Source organism: Loxodonta africana, chromosome 4 (genome assembly GCF_030014295.1).
Source record: "Loxodonta africana isolate mLoxAfr1 chromosome 4, mLoxAfr1.hap2, whole genome shotgun sequence".
Lineage (NCBI taxonomy): Eukaryota > Metazoa > Chordata > Mammalia > Proboscidea > Elephantidae > Loxodonta > Loxodonta africana.
The window spans coordinates 10,203,521-10,221,940 of NC_087345.1; the positions used below are offsets into that span (position 1 = coordinate 10,203,521).

Consider the following 18,420-nt stretch of genomic DNA (forward strand, 5'->3'; position numbering starts at 1 on the left):
CATGCACACAGCTGAATGTATTGCTCCTCACAGTCCTGGCAATAATCTAGTCTCCCACATTAGGCTCCTGAAAGAGCTCACTACGCCTTTTCTGAGTCTCCCATTCCAGGTCCTTGACCCATAGTTTTCCCCGTTCTGGTTATTGCTCTGCTTCACCCAAATTTTAACAGTTTGGGTCTGTTCCGATTTTACTTCGTTGGCCATGCCTGAACTGGTTTGAACTGGTTCAAAGCACTGATCGAAACTCAGAAGAAAGGAGAATGAGGGTGGCCAGGGATGGGGGAGAACCAGGGAAGTGGGGTGCTAGGGAAGCCAAGAGAGGAGGGGTATCCAAATAAGAGGGGAAAGGGTGGTGGTGACAAATGCCACTGGAAGTTCCAATGAGACAAGGACCGAGATTTAAGCATTGTCTAGTGACAAATGAGGTCACAGGGGACCAAGAATGACAGTTTCAAGGCATCAGCTAGGGGTCTGAGGGGTTTTAAGAGCAAATGAGAGGAGAGACAGTGTCTTTTTTGAAGACTTTGCTATAAAGAGGAGAAAAGTGAGGCCACGGTTGCTGGAGGGGGAACAGAGGTCATGAGAGGGTTTTTTGTTGTTTTAAGATGGAGAAGTAAAAGTGTGTGAATTGATAGGAATGGTCTGAGAGAGGGGAAAGAGGGCAGTATTGCTAGATCGATGTCGATGTCAGGGGAGCAGGCTTCAAGGGCCTGCATCTTGTGCACAATGGAGGGGGTGGTGTGGCCAGGGGCTGAGAGAATTCGGCATGGCCCCAGGAGGGATGCTGGGTGGGTGCCATATCAGAAGGTGGGTAGATGGGTGGTAGAAGTTGGTGGGAATTTTCTTTGGATTCGATCACTCAAAGGATATTTATTGGGCTACGTGCCAGGTCCCTGAATGGTGCAAGCAGTTTTACACTCGACTACAACTGAAACGTTGGTGATTTGAACCCACCCAGCGGCACCACAGAAAAAAGGCCTGGTGATCTGGTGATCTGCTTCGTAAAGATTACAGCCAAGAAAACCCTAAGAGACCGGTTCTACTCTTGACACACACGAGGTCACCATGAGTTGCAATCAGTTCCATGGCAGTGAGTCTGGTTTTTGGTTTACTGTGTGCCACATAGGAGCCCTGGTGGTGCCTTGCTTAAGCGCTCAGCTGCTAACTGAAAGGTCAGTAGTTAGAATCCACTAGCCGCTTAATGAAGTAAGTTGTGTCAGTCTGTTTCCGTAAGGATTTCAGCCTTGGAAACCCTACGGGGCAGTTCTACTCTGTCCTATAGGGCCACTATGAGCCGGAATCGACTCGATGGCAGCAGGTTTGGTTTCGGTGTGTCAGATACTGTTCTCGGGACTGGCCACACTTGTTCCATTTTCTCAATGGCCTGAGCAGCCTTGTTGTCAACTGGGTGAAAGGACAGGTGGGGAGGAAGTGAGGGTGAAGCAGCAAGTGGGCTGTGTTTGGGTGGGACAGTGGGGAGGCAGAGGGCCAGGGAGCATTGAGGACAGAGAAGTTGTGAAGGTTCAAGCAAACAACTGAAATTTGGGAAATCCCTGAAGTGGGGCAGGGAAAGCGCTCAGCGTGGGCCACAGGATTGAGGAGGGGCCTCATAAATAATTCTCGGTACTGGCATCCACTCCTCAGCCGTGTGACCTTCAAATTACTTAATTGCTCTCAGCCTCAGTTTTCTCATCTGTTAAGTGGGGGAAATGAGGCTTTAAACCCGTAGCGTTGGGCAGGCTTGGGCTAAGCCATGCGAGGCGACGACGCCCAGTGAGCGCTGCCTCCCTGTTGGCCCGCGGGCCGGTGATGGGGGTCAGGCCCCGCCAGGCGAGCAGGGACCGGGGAGCGCGGAGGGGCTGGGACCCGGGGAGGTCTGGCGGGCGGGCGGTGCTGGCCCCGCCCCGGCCGGGAGGGCGGCGCCTCGGCCGCGGGCTCCTGGCACTGCCCACCCGCCCGCCTGCCCGCTGGCCGCCGCCGCCGGAGTCGGAGCCCGAGGTACCGGGCCGCGCGGGGGGCGGCGGGCGGGCGGGCCGCGGGCCGGCGGGCAGGGGCCTCGAGGAGCCCGGGCGGGTGGGCGGCGGAGGACCGGAGGGCGCGGCCGCTGCCCGCCGGGGCCACCTGTTCCGGAGGCGACATTTGTGTGCGCACGGACCGGCGCGGCGGTCCCCGGCAGGCGCTTGCACCCAGAGTGCGCCCCGAAGTGGAGCGCGGCGGCCAGACCCGGCCCAGTGCGGCGACGGGGGCGTCCCCCCAGGCCGGGTCCCGAGTGGGAGCGGGACCCAGGTGGGAGGGGGTCCCACGGTGAGAGGGAGGACCCGGTGGGAGAGGGGCCCGTGGTGGGAGAAGGATCGGGGGGCCGCACTCCCCCCGACCCCGAGGGTGGCTCCGCCCCGGCCCCGCGCTGCGCCCGTCGGGCACCCAGAGTCGTAGTCCGAGGTGGCCGGGTCGCCCGCCGGGGGTCCGACGGGGGAGAGGTCGGGGCAGCGGGGCAGGATGCAGTGCGCTGGGCCCTGAGGGTGCGGAGGGTTCAGGCGTGCACCGTGGGGGAAGGGCTTCCAGGTGGAGGGGACAGCGGGGTCAGGGCTGGGAAGAAGGGAACGCGGGAGGAGCCGCCGGGGGCAGAGGCGCCCCCTCGCAGGGTTCCGCGGAAGACTCCCTCTCCCTCCCTCTTTCCGGGTGGGAAAGATTGAAGTCCAAGTGGAAGCTGCAATTTGCCAGGAAAAAGCTCCGGCTGGGAGGTCCAGTGCCAGAGTCCACCTCCTTCACTGCTGGGAGGAGTCCCCTTGCCTCAGTTTCCTCATCTGTTATTTGGGGGTAGAAATGACCACCTTTCTGCCAGACTCAGCTGGGCCTCCCTCTGGCTCTGAGAGGGTTAATTGCCATCTCCCCACCCTCATCCCTTCCGTCTCACACAGACACCCATTTTGCAGCCCCCCTAACAGTGCTGCGTGCAGACCCTTTGGAACCACAGAAGAGAGCCATTTATCCTGTCATTCATCACATTCAGGAGCACCTGTCTGTCCAGCCCACCTGACCCTCCTGTCCTCACCTCCCCCTTGTCACGTCCTCCCAAAGAATGGGAAGCCAACCTGCCCGCAGTCACACAGGAGGGCCAGGACTACATGCCTGCAGTTCCCTCCGAAGCCTTCCCCAGCTCCAAACCTTCAGGTCCCTTAACCCGGCTGCACCCAGTGTCCCCACAGTGGAAATAGCCTAAGGGAAGGGGGTCCCCAAACTACAGGCTAAAATACAGCGGAAAAGGAGAGCAGAGATGGAATCCCCTCTTGTCCTCCTCTCTCGTTTTCTAATGCCTGCCCCAGGGTGCCTGGCCCTGCTTATCTAGTGAGACAGCTCAGCGTCAGGGGACAAACTCGGAAATGGAGATTCTTCTAAAAAACCTGTCTTGTTTGCTTGTGCTGATCACAGACATATAATAGCTCCTAGGCTAGTCGGGTTGCTTAGTGTGTGTGATGAGCCCCAGGGCCCGGCAGGGAACAAGGGTGATTGTGACCCACCACACCAGCCCCAACCAGCAGCTCTCAAACCCACCAGGCCGTGAGGCCCTGGATCTGGACTCCAGGAGATGCAGGTCCCCCAGGGGTCTGAGTTGGAACCAGAGCAGAGTGAGACAAGGTGGCAGTCAGGGGCACTGGAGGCATGATGAGAAATGGGAGTTCAGGGCGTGGAAAGAGCTCACTACCCCGAAATCCCCCTCCGCCAGCCCCTGCCTCTGTCTGTGCCCCTGCCCCACCTGGTTCTTCTGAGCCTCCAACCCCAGCCTTTGCGCTTCCTCCCGCTCTTCCACCATCTCCCACCAGGTGTCTCCTAAGAGGCTCCTGATTCCTGTTGACCCTGCATTGTCTTGTCCCCCTCCCCCAACTTTCTTCTAGATAGGAAGCTCCCGGAGGGAGGGGACCTTGTCTGAATCCTGATGCCCAGTGCTGGGCCAGACACCTAGTTAAAAAAAAAAAAAAACCTATTGCCAAGTAGATTCCAACTCATAGTGACCCTGTAGAACAAGGTAGAACTGCCCCATAGAGTTTCCAAGGAGCACCTGGTGGATTTGAACTGCCACCAGGGTTTCTGACACCTAGTGGGTGCTCACTAAATGTTACTTGAAGGAATTAACTGGAGGAAGTAAGGAAAAATTCCCATATTCCCATCACTCAAAAACAGCTGTGGCTCAGATTTGCCTCTTTGCCAGGATTTTTTTCTAAACGCTTTTTTACATACTTAAATATCTTGTATATCCAGATATTTTTTTCAATTGGCATAATCTCAGAAGTGGTTCCCACCACTCTCTGTCCTTATTTTTTCAATTTCTCAATGTTTATATATGATTACGTCATTTTGTTAATGGATCTCCTTTGGCATTTGGGGTCATTATCTGGCTCTTTTAAATAAAGTGACTTTGAATTTGTGCATGAATTTATGTGTTGCCGATTTTTTTCTGGAAAGAGAATTGCCTGGTAGTCAATATGTGTGAAGTTCTTGAATGGCTGTACCAGGAGTCAGCTGGCTTCCCAGAGGGACAGGGCCAATGAGACTTCCTCAGCTGTGGGTGGGCACACCTACCTTGGCCAGCCTTGAGTGTTATCAGCTTAAAGACCTCTAAATTGATGCAAAGGGTGAAAAACATTTGCTCATTTGTATCCATCAAGCTTCTTGGGCTATAAGTAACCGAAACCTGTTCTGGCTGGCTGAGCGGAGGGGCAGAATTTACTATAATGTTCAGCGTGTCCCAGTGGGAACAGCCTGAAGTCAGGCTGGCTCCTTCCTATTGCCAGCGTTGCTCATGATGCCGGCTTCCCGCTCCTCTTTGTGAACTACCCTGCTTCCATCAGTCCACGGGCCAGGCTGGCACCGTCTCAGCACTTCAGCCACACAGAAAATGGCTCTTTGAGTCCCAGTTCGAAAGTCCAGAAGAAACGTCCGATTGGCATAATTTGGCTCAGGTGCCCTCCCTTTCTAATCAGCCATGGCTGGGGGTGGGGCAGCCAAGGCTTTGTCTTTAAGGAGGTTGGGTAGGTCCCAAAGAAGGAGTCCTGGTGATGCAATGAGTATGTCCTCCACTGCTAACCAAAAAGTCAGTGGTTTGAACCCGCCCCTGGCGCCATGGGAAAAAAGACCTGGTGATCGGCTCCTGCAGAGATTATAGCCTAGGAAACCCTATGGGGCCCTTCTACTCTGTCCTATAGGGTTGCTATGAGTTGAAATTGACTTGACAGCACACACCAACAACAGGTCTCAAAGAAAGGAGTGGTCACTGACAACTGGGCAGGACTCCTGAATTTGCTTTTCTTTTATTATAGTGGATTTGAGTCCCTCCCCCCAAATGTTTCTGTCTTTGTTAGTTGCTTGTTGAGTGGGTTCGGACTCATGGTGACTTTATGTATAACAGAAGGAAATGTGTAACAGATGTACTGTGCCATCTTCACGGTTGTTGGTATGTTTGAGTCTATTGTTGTATATATACATATGTAGCTAAAAAACCAAACCAAATCTGTTGCCTTCAAGTCAATTCGGACTCATAGTGACCTAGTAGGAGGGAGTAGAACTGCCCCATAGGGTTTCCTAGGAGCAGCTGGTGGACTCGAACGGCTGACGTTGCGGTTAGCAGCCAAGCTCTGAACCACTTCACCAGGCTCCATGTGTAAATATATGTGTATGTGTATATCCATATGTGTGGAGTCCTGGCGGCAGTAGTTAAGACCTTGGCTGCTAACCACACGGTCAGCAGCAGATCAATCCCCCAGCTGCTCCTCAGAGACCCTACGGGGGAAGCTCTACTCTGTCCCATACGGTTGCTGAGTCGATGGCAACGGGTTTGGGTTTTATATAGACACACAAATACATACACACACACAGAGTCCCCCTGGGTGGTGCCAGTAGTTAGTGTGCTTGGCTGCTAACCACTAGGTTGGAGGCTGGAGGCCACCAAGAGGTGCCCCCAAAGAAAGGCCTGGTGATCTCCGGAAAACCAGTCACTGCAAACCCGTGGAGCGCAGCCCTACTCTGACACACGTGGGTCGCCATGAGCTGGAATTGGCTTGACAGTTGGCGGCGGCGGCGGCGGATACACACACACACACACCCACACCCACACACACACACATTTGTTTTAAACGGATTGCCTGTATCATCTGCGTTTCTTATTATTTCCAGAAATTACCGGGTCAAGGAGTATGAACATTGAGGATCTTTGTGTGTTTCTTGCTGATTTGGTTAAGCTCATCGGTGAGGCATTTGTCCCTCCTCTGGCCTCTTTGTTACAAAGATTTTCTCCCAGATTGTCGTTTGGCTTTTATTGTTGCTCTTACCTGTGTACGTGTTTGAGGAGTAAATTTTGTTTTTGGTTTTTATGTGTGTGTGCTCTTCAGTCGGGAAAGGCTGTGTTTATAAGCTGTTGGGATAGCGACAGGAGCGGGGCAGCGGAATCCCAGGAGGAGGGCAGGTCGCTAGATGAAGTCCCAGCGGATGCAGGCAGTGCCCTAAGTCATTCTGAGCTGGTGGGGACCAAAGACGGGGTGGGGGAGGGGGCCGGGAGGACGCTTCATTCGTGGGCTATGATCTTAGGGAGAGGCGAGGGCTCAGTGGAGAAGGAGGCTTTTCAGACCTCAGATCCCGGGCTGGCTCTGTGCTGCCCGGAGTTTTCTCTGTCTGCTGGGCTAGGCTGTTAGGTGGCCGTCCCCCGGGAGGTGGCAGATGTTACCACCCCACTTCACAGACCTCAGAGGGGAAGTGCCGTCTTCAGGGCTCAGCAGCTGATGAGCGGCAGGGCTGGGTTCAAACTGAGCTCTGCCCATAGTGACCAGACGTACTGACTGCACAACCTGGTTACTTTCCTCCCTGCTGAGCCTCCATTTCTGTAAGACCGGGAAGTGGCACCCTTATTCCTTTGTCTGGTCCATGGGGGGTAATGTCTTTTCCTCTCCTGTCCACTTCCGTTTGTTGTCCCGATGGGTTCAGTGCCCACGCTCTTGTACCCTGCAAGCAGCCAGAGGGCAGCCACAGCCTAATGGGTTTCATGCTGTAAAAATGTCAGAGGTGTCTGACCTCTAACTTCACAAGGCAGAAGGAGAATCAAGATCAACATCAACAGCCTAAGGCTAATTCCTGAGAGGCGAAGGTCAGACAGACATACAGACTCTCACCAGCCTTTTTTTTTTTTTTTTTTTACCAATTCCGACACCATCTTTCCCTTTACTGTGTGCCAGACGGGACAGGGTACCGCCTGTACGCTTTCCTCTCCTGAGTTTGATGCTTCCTTGAACACAGAGCTTACAGACAATACTTAGAAAAATTGTTGCTGTTGTTAGGAGCCATTGAATTGGTTCTGACTCATAGCAGCTCTACGACAACAGAAAGAAACACTGCCTGGTCCAGCACCATCTTCACAATCGTTGCTATGTTTGAACCCATTGTTGCAGCCACTGTGTCAATCCATCTCATTGAGGGTCTACCTCTTTTTCCCTTACCCTCTACTTTACCAAGCATGATGACGTCCTTCTCCAGGGACTAGTCCCTCCTGATGTCACATCCAAAGTATGTGAGACATAGTCTAAACATCCTTGCTTCCAAGAAGCATTCTGGCTGTACTTCTTCCAGGACAGATTTGTTTGTTCTTCTGACAGTCCGTGGTATGTTCAATATTTTCTGCCAACACTGTAATTGAAAGGCACCAATTCTTCTTCTCTCTTCCTTATTCATTGTCCAGCTTTTGCATGTATATGAGGCAGTGGAAAATACCATGGTTAGGGTCAGGCACACCTTAGTCCTCAAAGTGACACCTTTGCTTTTGAACACTTTAAAGAGGTCGTTTGCATCAGATTTGCCCAGTGTAATGTATCGTTTGATTTCTTGACTGTGCTTCCGTGGGTGTTGATCGTAGATCCAAGTAAAATGAAATCCTTGACAACTTCATTATTTTCTCTGTTTATCACGATGTTGCTTATTGGTCCAGTTGTGAGGATTTAAAAAAAATTTTTTTTATCATGCTTTAAGTGAAAGTTTACAAATCAAGTCAATATCTCATATAAAAATTTATATACACCTTGCTACGTACTCCTAGTTGCTCTCCCCCCAATGAGACAGCACACTCCTTCTCTCCACCCTATGTTCCCGTGTCCATTCAGCCAGCTCCTGTCCCCCTCTGCCTTTTCATCTCCCCTCCAGACAGGAGATGCCCACATAATCTCATGTGTCTACTTGAGCCAAGAAGCTCACTCCTAACCAGTATCATTTTCTATCTTATAGTCCAGTCCAATCCCCGTCTGAAGAGTTGGCTTTGGGAATGGTTCCAGTCTTGGGCTAACAGAGGATCTGGGGACCATGACCTCTGTAGTCCTTCTAGTCTCAGTCAGACCATTAAGTCTGGTCTTTTTTACTAGAATTTGAGGTCTGCATCCCACTGCTTTCCTGCTCCCTCAGGGATTCTCTGTTGTGATCTCTGTCAGGGTAGTCATTGGTTGTCGCCGGGCACCATCTAGTTTTTCTGGTCTCAGGCTAGATGTAGTCTCTGATTTCTGTGACCCTTTCTGTCTCATGTTTTGCCTTGCATCTCTGATGTTCTTCCTTCTCCTTTGCTCCAGGAGGGTTGAGACAAACTGATGCACCTTAGATGGCCGCTTGCTAGCGTTTAAGACCCCAGATGCCACTCACCAAAGTGAGATGTAGAATGTTTTCTTAATAGATCCAGTTGTGAGGATTTTTGTTTTCTTTACGTTGAGTTCAGTAATCCATACTGAAGGCCATAGTCTTTGACCTTCATCAGTAAGTGCTTCAAGTCCTCTTTGCTTTCAGCAAGGAAGTTTGTGTTATCTGCATATTGGAGGTTGTTAATGAGCCTTCCAGCAGTCCTGATGCCACGTTTTTCTTCATACAGTCTAGCTTAAGGCAGTAACAGATTAGAGTTCAGGTTCAGATCTGCTCAGGATACTGTGCTTCTGGTCAAGACTGTTGCTTCTCAGCGTGCCCACAGGCAGCTTTCTCCCTGGCCCTTGGCCCCTTGGCCTGGCCTCTGCCCTGCTCAGGCAAGTATTAGAAAGCTCTTTTAACTTACCCCACTCTGCCAGTAAATCTCAGCCCGAAGGTACCGTGCTGTAGCTCCTCAAGTCAGCAAACCTAGCTCCACAAAGTGCCTGGAGGCACCCTACTCCATCAGCAAGCCTCCTGCCTGAAAGTGCTTGGCTTTCTCACTCAACTGCCTTTGCTGCTGCAATTTCTCTGCTGCTGCTTCTTGCCGTCTCTGGTGTTACCACTCCCCGCTCTGTCTTCCAGGTTGCAGCTACCTTCTCAGTGTCTCCTTTCAAGCCCAGCAGGATGGCAAAACTGACCAGTCCCCTTGTTAGGGTTCCATAGACCTCATTTGTGTAGTCCCACTCAGTCATTTTGTGGGAGTTACAAAGACTCTGGCTAGAAGGGCCATGTTAAGTAGTTCACTGAGCTGCATTTGGCTGTTGGCACAGAGGAGCCAGAAGAACAGGCATGTGAAAGTAGAACAGGAAAAGTGGCTGTCTTAGTTACCTGGTGCTGAAGTGACAGGAATATCACAAGGGGGTGGCTTTAACAAACAAGAAGTTTATTTTCTGACAGTTTAGGAGGCTTGAAGTCCAAATTCAGGGTGCTGGCTCTAGGGGAAGGCTTTCTGTCTCTGGAGGAAGGCCCTTGTCTCTTTTGAGCTTCTGCTCCTGGGCGACCTTCATGTGACTTGGAATCTATCTTCCCCCTTCTCTGCTTCCAAGCTCACTTGTTTAATCTCTTTTATATCTCAAAAGAGATTGAGTCAAGGCATGCCCTACACTAATCCTGCCTCATCAACATAACAGAGATAACCCATTCCCAAATGGGATTATAACCACAGGCACAGAGGTTAGGATATATTTTGGAGCGGACACAGTTCAATTCATAACAGTGGTTTTTGCCATCCTCGGACTCACACTGTCTGAACAGGCCCCATTTGAAAGAGCAGCTCCCCCAACCCAGTTGTCTGTAGCCTTCCCACAGTCTCCAAGGCAACCTCTGAGTTGGGGTGGGACCTTCCATCTATTGAGCCCTTGCTAGGTGCCAGGCACTTTGTTACCTAATCTCATTTAATCCTCTCAGCTGTCCTTGCCTGTTGTTCCCATTTTATAGATGAGAAAACTGAGACTCACAGTCAAGTTCCTCTTTATTACAATGAGTTTTGAGCCCTTAGCCCCAGCACAGTCCCAGGTGAGCTGGGCTGGGCCACATGCAGACTCCTTTCACTTGGCAAAAGGTACTTGGATTCCAGCTCTGCTACTGCCCAGCTGTGCCTCAGTTTCCCCAACTCTGAAACCATAGTTAACAATAAGAGCACCTGCTGCATGGGGGTGTTATAAACAAGTGACTACAGGAAAACCATGAAGACCGGAGGTTGCATGTGGTAAGTTCTCAAAAAATACTTGCTGTTGTTGCTCCTGGAAACCCTGGTGGCGTAGTGGTTAAGTGCTATGGCTGCTAACCAAAGAGTGGGCAGTTTGAATCCGCCAGGCACTCCTTGAAACTCTATGAGGGAGTTTTACTCTGTCCTATAGGGTCGCTATGAGTTGGAACCGACTCAACGGCACTGGGTTTGTGTGTTTTTTTTTTTTTTTTTTGGTTGTTATTACTGTACTACTTAGCTTCCAGTGTGACAGTGAGCTCTTAATTAATGTTAATGCGTGGGAAGACGTTGTGCCTCACCAGCAATGCAAGCCAGGAAGGAGAAACAACAGCAGGGTTCTCATTTGTCTCTCACCAGGTTTGTAGAGAGGACAGAAGTTGTCACCCCTGGGTGACAAGGTTTTGGGGAGCCCTGGGAGCGGATGTGGACTTTTTGAAGGCTTATTGGAGACAGGTCAGTAATAGGCGCCCTTAGCCTTTGGATCTCCCTTCCTTTGACCCTGAGGCTCACTTCTAGGACAGTCCTGTAGAAGTCTGGAAAGAAGTGCCCTGGGGTGGGTGCTGATAAAGCAAAGGGGTGGAAACAATCTTTCCAACAGTCAAGATGAGAAACTGGTGTAGTGAAGGCTGGAGCTGTCAGCTGATGGGATACAGCATAGCCCTGGGCAATTAGGCTGCAGAGCTGTCTTTACCCACACAATGTGGAGGGCATGGCATGTATTTTCAAACAGCTCTCTGGAGGTACACATCATGCATCGGTAAATGCATACGGCTCGGTGAGTTTTGGGAAATGTATATAGTTGTGCAACCGTTACCACATTCTAGTAGAACACAAGGGTCTGGCATATTTTTAAATAAAAAAACAAGGTGCAGGATAATGTTTCATGTTGTTGTTGTTGTTAGGTGCCATCGAGTCAGTTCCGACTCATAGAGACACTATGCACAACAGAACGAAACACTACCAGGTCCTGAGCCATCCTTAACAATCATTGTTACGCTTGAGCTCATTGTTGCAGCCACTGTGTCAATCTACCTCGTTGAGGGTCTTCCTCTTTTCCGCTGACCCTGTACTCTGCCAAGCATGATGTCCTTCTTCAGAGACTGATCCCTCCTGACAACATGTCCAAAGTATGTATGACGCAGTCTCACCATCCTTGCTTCTAAGGAGCATTCTGGTTGTACTTCTTCTAGACAGATTTGTTCGTTCTTTTGGCAGTCCATAGTATATTCAATATTCTTCGCCAACACCACAATTCAAAGGTGTCAACTCTTCTTCGGTCTTCCTTATTCATTGTCCAGCTTTCACATGCGTACGGTACAATTGAAAATACCATGGCTTGGGTCAGGCACACCTTAGTCTTCAAGGTGACATCTTTGCTCTTCAACACTTTAAAGAGGTCCTTTGCAGCAGATTTACCCAATGCAATGCGTCTCTTGATTTCTTGACTGCTGCTTCCATGGGTGTTGACTGTGGATCCAAGTAAAATGAAATCCTTGACAACCTCAATCTTTTCTCCATTTATCATGATGTTGCTCATTGGTCCAGTTGTGAGGCTTTTTGTTTTCTTTATGTTGAGGTGCAATCCATACTGAAGGCTGTGGTCTTTGATCTTCCTCAGTAAGTGCTTCAAGCCCTCTTCACTTTCAGCAAGCAAGGTTGTGTCATCTGCATAACGCAGGTTGTTAATGAGTCTTCCTCCAATCCTGATGCCCCATTCTTCTTCGTATAGTCCAGCTTTTCGGATTATTTGCTCACCATACAGATTGAATAAATATGGTGAAAGGATACAACCCTGAGGCACACCTTTCCTGACTTTGAACCACTCAGTATTCCCTTGTTCTGTCCAAACAACTGCCTCTTGATCTATGTAAAGGTTCCTCATGAGTACAATTAAGTGTTTGGGAATTCCCATTCTTCGCAGTTTTATCCATAATTTGTTATGATCCACATAGTTGAATGCCTTTGTATAGTCAATAAAACACAGGTAAACATCCTTCTGGTGTTCTCTGCTTTCAGCCAGAATCCATCTGACATCAGCAATGATATCCCTGGTTGCATGTCCTCTTCTGAAACCAGCCTGAATTTCTGGCAGTTCCCTGTTGATATACTGCTGCAGCCGATTTTGAATGATCTTCAGCAAAATTTTGCTTGTGTGCGATATTGATGATATTGTTCTACAATTTCCACATTTGGTTGAATTGCGTTTCTTGTGAATAGGCATAAATATGGATCTCTTCCAGGCAGTTGGCCAGGAAGCTGTCTTCCGTATTTCTTGGCATAGAAGAGTGAGCACCTCCAGTGCTGCATCTGTTTGTTAAAACATCTCAATTGATATTCCATCAATTCCTGGAGGCTTGTTTTTTGCCAATGCCTTCAGAGCAGCTTGGACTTCTTCGTTCAGTACCATCAGTTCCTGATCATATGCCACCTCTTGAAATGGTTAAACATCAACTAATTCTTTTTGGTATAATGATTCTGTGTATTCTTTCCATCTTCTTTTGATGTTTCCTGCATCGTTTAATATTTTCCCCATGGAATCCTTCACTATTGCAACTCAAGGCTTGAATTTTTTCTTCAGTTGTTTCAGCTTGAGAAACGCCGAGCATGTTCTTTCCTTTTGGTTTTCTATCTCCAGCTCTTTGCACATGTCATTATAATACTTTACTTTGTCTTCTAGAGCTGCCCTTTGAAATCATCTGTTCTGTTCTTTTACTTCATCATTTCTTCCTTTTGCTTTAGCTGCTCGACCTTGGAGAGCAAGTTTCAGAGGCTCCTCTGACATAAACGGCAACTATACACATGGACCTCACCAGATGGAACACACAGAAATCAAACTGACTGCATCTGTGAAAAGAGATGATGGAAAAGCTCAATATCATCAGTCAGAACAAGGCCAGGTGCCGACTGTGGAACAGACCATCAATTGCTCATATGCAAGTTCAAGCTGAAACTGAAGAAAATCAGAGCAAGTCCATGAGAGCCAAAATATGACCTTGAGTATATCCCACCTGAATTTAGAGACCATCTGAAGGATAGATTTGACTCATTGAACAGCAGTGACTGAAGACCAGACGAGTTGTGCAAGGACATCATCCATGAAGAAAGCAAGAGGTCATTGAAAAGACAGGAAAGAAAGAAAAGACCAATGTTTCATAGGATCTCCTTTTGTGTGTCTGCCTGTGGCTCTGTCTAAACATTGCTCTATGTGAATGGAGGCATCAGGAGAGGAATAGAAAGAATCTACCAAAATGCTAATACAGTATCATCTGTGCCAAGGTCACAGGAAGACCGACCACACCACACCCCTGCCTGAAGTCTTCAGCCTCCATACTGGCTTCAAGATAAAGGGCAAATGATAGGTCCACTCACTGCAGGGTCGCTGGGCACCCCTCCCTACATACACACACACAAACACACACACACACACGTACACACACGTGAAACCAAAACCAAACCAGTTGCCAACACAGTCAACTACCATTGGCTAATGTTCACATATGTGCATTGTAAAAAGCATGTCAACACTATTGAATGGTATGAAGACAAAACAAAATCACCCATAATCCTTACAACGAGGAATAGCCCTGTTAGCATTTTGGTGAATTCTTGGCAAATGGCAACTATTCTTACCTATTATGGCGAGGAGGCTCCTGGGCAAGGGAGGCAGGGAAGGACATTTTGGGAAGAGGGAAGAGTGTATTGCCAACCAGCTGCTGGTGAGTGGATTCCTACTCATGGTGACCCTGTGTGTGTCAGAGGAGAACTGTGCCTATGATGTTTTCAATGGCTAATTTTCAAAATAGATTGCCAGGTTTTTCTTCTGAGGTGTGTCTGGTTGGACTCGAACTTCTGACCTTTTGGTTAGCAGCCAGGCACATTGACTAAATGCATCACCCAGGAACTGACTGTATTGCAAAAGCCTGGAGTTTCCAGAGCTGGTGTGTTTCAGCAATTGGGAGGTGGTCAGCTTTCCTGTCAAGTCTTGGCTTCCCTGTATTCCTGACTGCTTAATCATCCCATACCTGTGGTCTACCTACTCACACCAGGCCCCTGATGGGTTTTTCGGGGTTTTTAACTCTTCTTTCGTTTGAGTGGGTCCTTTCCCAAAGCCAGGTGGTCAGCATCCAGCTCGGCGCCCATTCGCCCTTGCTCCCCAGGTCCTCCAAGGCTAAATTTACCCTGGTCTTTCTGTGTAGGGCTCAAGCCTGGGGGCCAGCAGCTTCTGACCACTACCTCAGGTCTAACTGTGGGTGAGGCCCAGGGTTTGGGGGATGCTGCTTACATACCTGCTCCTTTGGAAGGTAGGCATGAACTCCTACTGTGTGCTGGCATGTACATGCCTGGCCACATGGGAGTGGTCCTGGAACCTGGCAGACTCCCTGGAGGTGGCCTGCCTTGCTCACTGACGTCTCCTGAGGAAGGGGTGCCTGAGACTTGGGGAGCAGATACACCTGAGCTCCAATCCTGCCTGTCACTATTACCAGCCTTGTGATTTGGGGGAAGTCACCTTTCCTCTAACGTGGGGACTGATGGTGGATGTGAGGACAAATGAGACAAGAACCCTCAGTGCTTGTGTCTCAGTCATCTAGCGCCACTAGAACGGAAGTACCGCCAGTGGATGGCTTCAACAAGCAGGACTTTATTTCCTTATAGTTTAGGAGGCTAGAAGTCCGAATGCTGAGCGCCAGTGGCTCTAGGGGAAGTCTCCCTCTCTTGGCTCTCGAGGAAGGTCCTTACCTCTTCAGCTTCTGGTTCCTTGGAGATCTTCCTTTGTCCTGGCATCTCAGTCTTCCCCCATCTCTGTTCTGCTCCCTTGTTTAATCTTCTTTATATCTCAAAACAGACTGACTCAAAATACGCCCTATACTAATCCTGCCTCATTAACAAAACAAAGACAACCCACTCCCAGAAGGGGTTATAACCACAGGCAGAGAGGCTAGGATTTAAAACTTATATTTTTGGAGAATACAATTCAACCCATAACAGCTTGGCAGGGCAACTGACCATGAACAGATCTTGGCAACGGCAGCTCTTCTTATGTCTTGTGGTGAGGAGGTTTTTTTTTGGGAGGGGGGGAAGAGGAGGGGCATTTTGGAATCAGGAAGAGTGTATTGAGAAATCCTGAAATTCCCAGAGATTTCCCAGAGCCTGGTGGGTTTGAGCGATGGCGAGGCGGTTGGCTTGTCTGACTACCGGGTATGGTGGCCAGGAAAGGCTCAGGGGCTGAATACAAAGTCCCCAAAGGGCCTCAGCATTGCATGGGGTGGGGAACCTGGCTGGTGGCTGAGAAAGAGAGGCCAGGGAGGAGGCTGGGATGGAAGGTCCAGAGAGAGAGACAAGCAGACAGACAACCCCCCCAACCCCTCCCAAGACTGACCTGAGCCGGGCTGCGGCCGTGGATCTGTCAGGGGAGGAGGACGTGGAAAATCTGTCCAAAGGGAAGGGACCTCCCTATTTCCTACTACCCCACTCCACGCCCATACCTGTCCACTCATTTCTCAGAATGGCCTTACAACTGTCCTGTTCCCGCGCTTGCCCCTGTGGTTTATTCTCAAAAAACAGCCAGGAGGATCCCTTTAAGACATAAGTCAACCATAGCACGCACCTGCTCAAAACCTGCCAATGGCACCCCATCCCACTCAGAGAAAGAGAAGTCCTCCCAGTGGCCTTCAAGGTCCCCATAGCTGGGTCTCCTATTACTTCTACAATCTCCTCTCCCGGCACCCCTCTCCTTGCTGTTTTGAGAGCACCCAGGCACATGTACCCCAGGGCCTTTGCACTCACTTCCTGAGACATGCTTCTCCCAGATAGCCCTAGTCCTTGCTCCCTCACTTCCTCCCTGTGAGGCCGTCCCTAACTGTTCTGGGTCAAGTGGCACCCCGACTCCCCACCGTGGCTCCCCCAGTCCACCTACTCTGCTAAGCTGTTCTCTGTAGCACACATCACCACCTGATATATTCTTTTTTGTTGTTGTTGTTAATTTCTTCCTCTAGAACATCAGGTCTATGAAGCCCAGGGCTTTGCTTTGTTCACTGCTGTGTGTACTCCCAGACCTTGACAGGGAGTCTGGTACACTGTAGGTGCTCAAACATTTGTGAAACGAATGATCAAGGTGTGTAAGTGCTGAGGGCTTGCCTGATTTCTTTCCAAAGTGACTTTTTGTGTCAAGTTGAGCAGGAATTCTCTCTGTGAACCATGGTCCCTTCTGACCTCATTCTCTGTGCCGTTGGCCTTGTCACCAAGGAGCAGATGACACTGAGCACTCTGTCTCAAAAGGTCAGTGATGGCTACCTCTGATAGAATGGGCAGAGCTGGTGCCAAGGAGACCAGACTAGAGGGGTCTTTCTAGAAAGGTGCTTAGCAAGTGTCTTTTCCACATCTTTCATTTTATAGATGATGAAATTGAGGCTCAAAATTGGGGGTGGGATGTCAAATGCCAAGGTCATACAGTAAGTGGGTAGACGATAGAAACCAGGTCCCTTGGTTGAGCAACAAAAACCAAACCCGGTGCCGTCGAGTCCATTCCGACTCATAGCGACCCTATAGGACAGAGTAGAACTGCCCCATAGAGTTTCCAAGGAGCGCCTGGCAGATTTGAACTGCCGACCCTTTGCTGGCGGATTTGAACTGCCGACCCTTTGCTGGCGGATTTGAACTGCTGACCCTTTGGTTAGTAGCTGTAGCACTTAACCAGTACGCCACCAGGGTTTCCTTTTTGCTGGCAGTTATTTTTAATCTTCTTTGTTGTAATTGTTAGTTGCTGTCCAGTTGCTCTGACTCACGGCAACCTTAATGGATAACAGGACAAAGCCTTGCCTGATCCTGTGCCACCCTCATGATTGTTGGTATACTTGAGTCCGTTGTGGCTATCGGGTCAATCCATCTCACTGAGGGTTTCCGTTGTTTTCGCTGACCCTCTACTTTATCAAAAGGTTGGTAGTTCAAACCCACCAGCTGCTTGGTGGGAGAAAGATGTGGCAGTCTGCCTTCCTAAGATTACAGCCTTGGAAACCCTATGGGGCAGTTCGACTCTGTCCTATGAGTCAGAATCGAGTCAATGGCAATGGATTTGGTTTTTTCGAGTCTACGTTACCAAACATGATGTCCTTTTCTAGTGACTGGTCTTTCCTGATGTTATGTCCGAAGTAAGCAAGATGAAGTCTCTCCATTCTTGCTTCTAAGGGGCATTCTGGTTGTATTTCTTCTAAGATGAATTTGTGCGTTCGTCAACGGTATTTTATCTCTAAGACTGTAAAGAAGGAACAAGTTGGGCGAGATGGCACTTTCCTCCGAGTGGGGCGATCTCAGGACTCTCCTAGTTCAGGCGGAGATTTCTAGAAGCCCTTGTTGGGAGCATTTCATCTGCCGGTTATGATTGTATCTGATGAGGAGCCAGCCTCCTGTGGCCTCGTACAACTTCACTTACCTACAGGGTGGGCGTTTGCCTGTTTCCCCACAGCCTTGCCAAAAAGATGTGTGTCAACCTGGCTGGCTGTACCGGAACGTTGAGCCAAGGTCTGAGGTCACCAAGAAGGACATGAATCACACACAGGCTCTAGATGGAATAGTGCTTTACTCACATAGTGGGTGTCAATCTCGCAAGGCCAGCACGCCAACCCCTGCAGCTGACACAGGGCTGGTGGTCTGCATGTGCCCCTCTTTCATGCTACAGTTGAAGGACATTGTTTCCTCCCTGCTGGGAACAGACACAGAAGAGGGGTTGGCCAAGCGCCATGTGACACAGAGAGAGAGAGAGAGTTTATTGTGTACCCAGAACAAGGAGGGAGTTTCCCCAATAAGGAGAAGAAACAGAGAGAAAGTCTCAGTGCCCTGGCTCTGTCGTCAAGGAACATCCTAGGCCCAAGGCTCCTGATTCTGGTCCAGGTGAAAGTCATGGAATCCTTGGGTGGTGCAAATGGTTAATACATTTGGCTGTTAGCTGAAAGGTTGGAGGTTCAAGTCCACCCAGAGCTGCTTTGGAATAAAGGCCCGGCAATCTACTTCTGAAATAC

General features: G+C 49.8%; 1 protein-coding gene across 2 annotated transcripts in view; it reads left to right on the top strand.

The window, feature by feature from the left end:
* The first annotated feature begins 1,943 nt into the window (after window positions 1-1,943).
* A4GALT (alpha 1,4-galactosyltransferase (P1PK blood group)) overlaps window positions 1,944-18,420 on the top strand; it is a 40,076-nt gene continuing 23,599 nt past the window's right edge. The window contains exon 1 of one of the 2 annotated variants that reach the window (XM_064283415.1): window positions 1,944-1,998. The gene's annotated coding sequence lies outside the window, so the exon portion shown is untranslated. Of the gene's footprint in view, window positions 1,999-10,625; window positions 10,862-18,420 lie in introns of those variants that run through there. The other variant, XM_003419724.4, reaches the window with a different exon arrangement.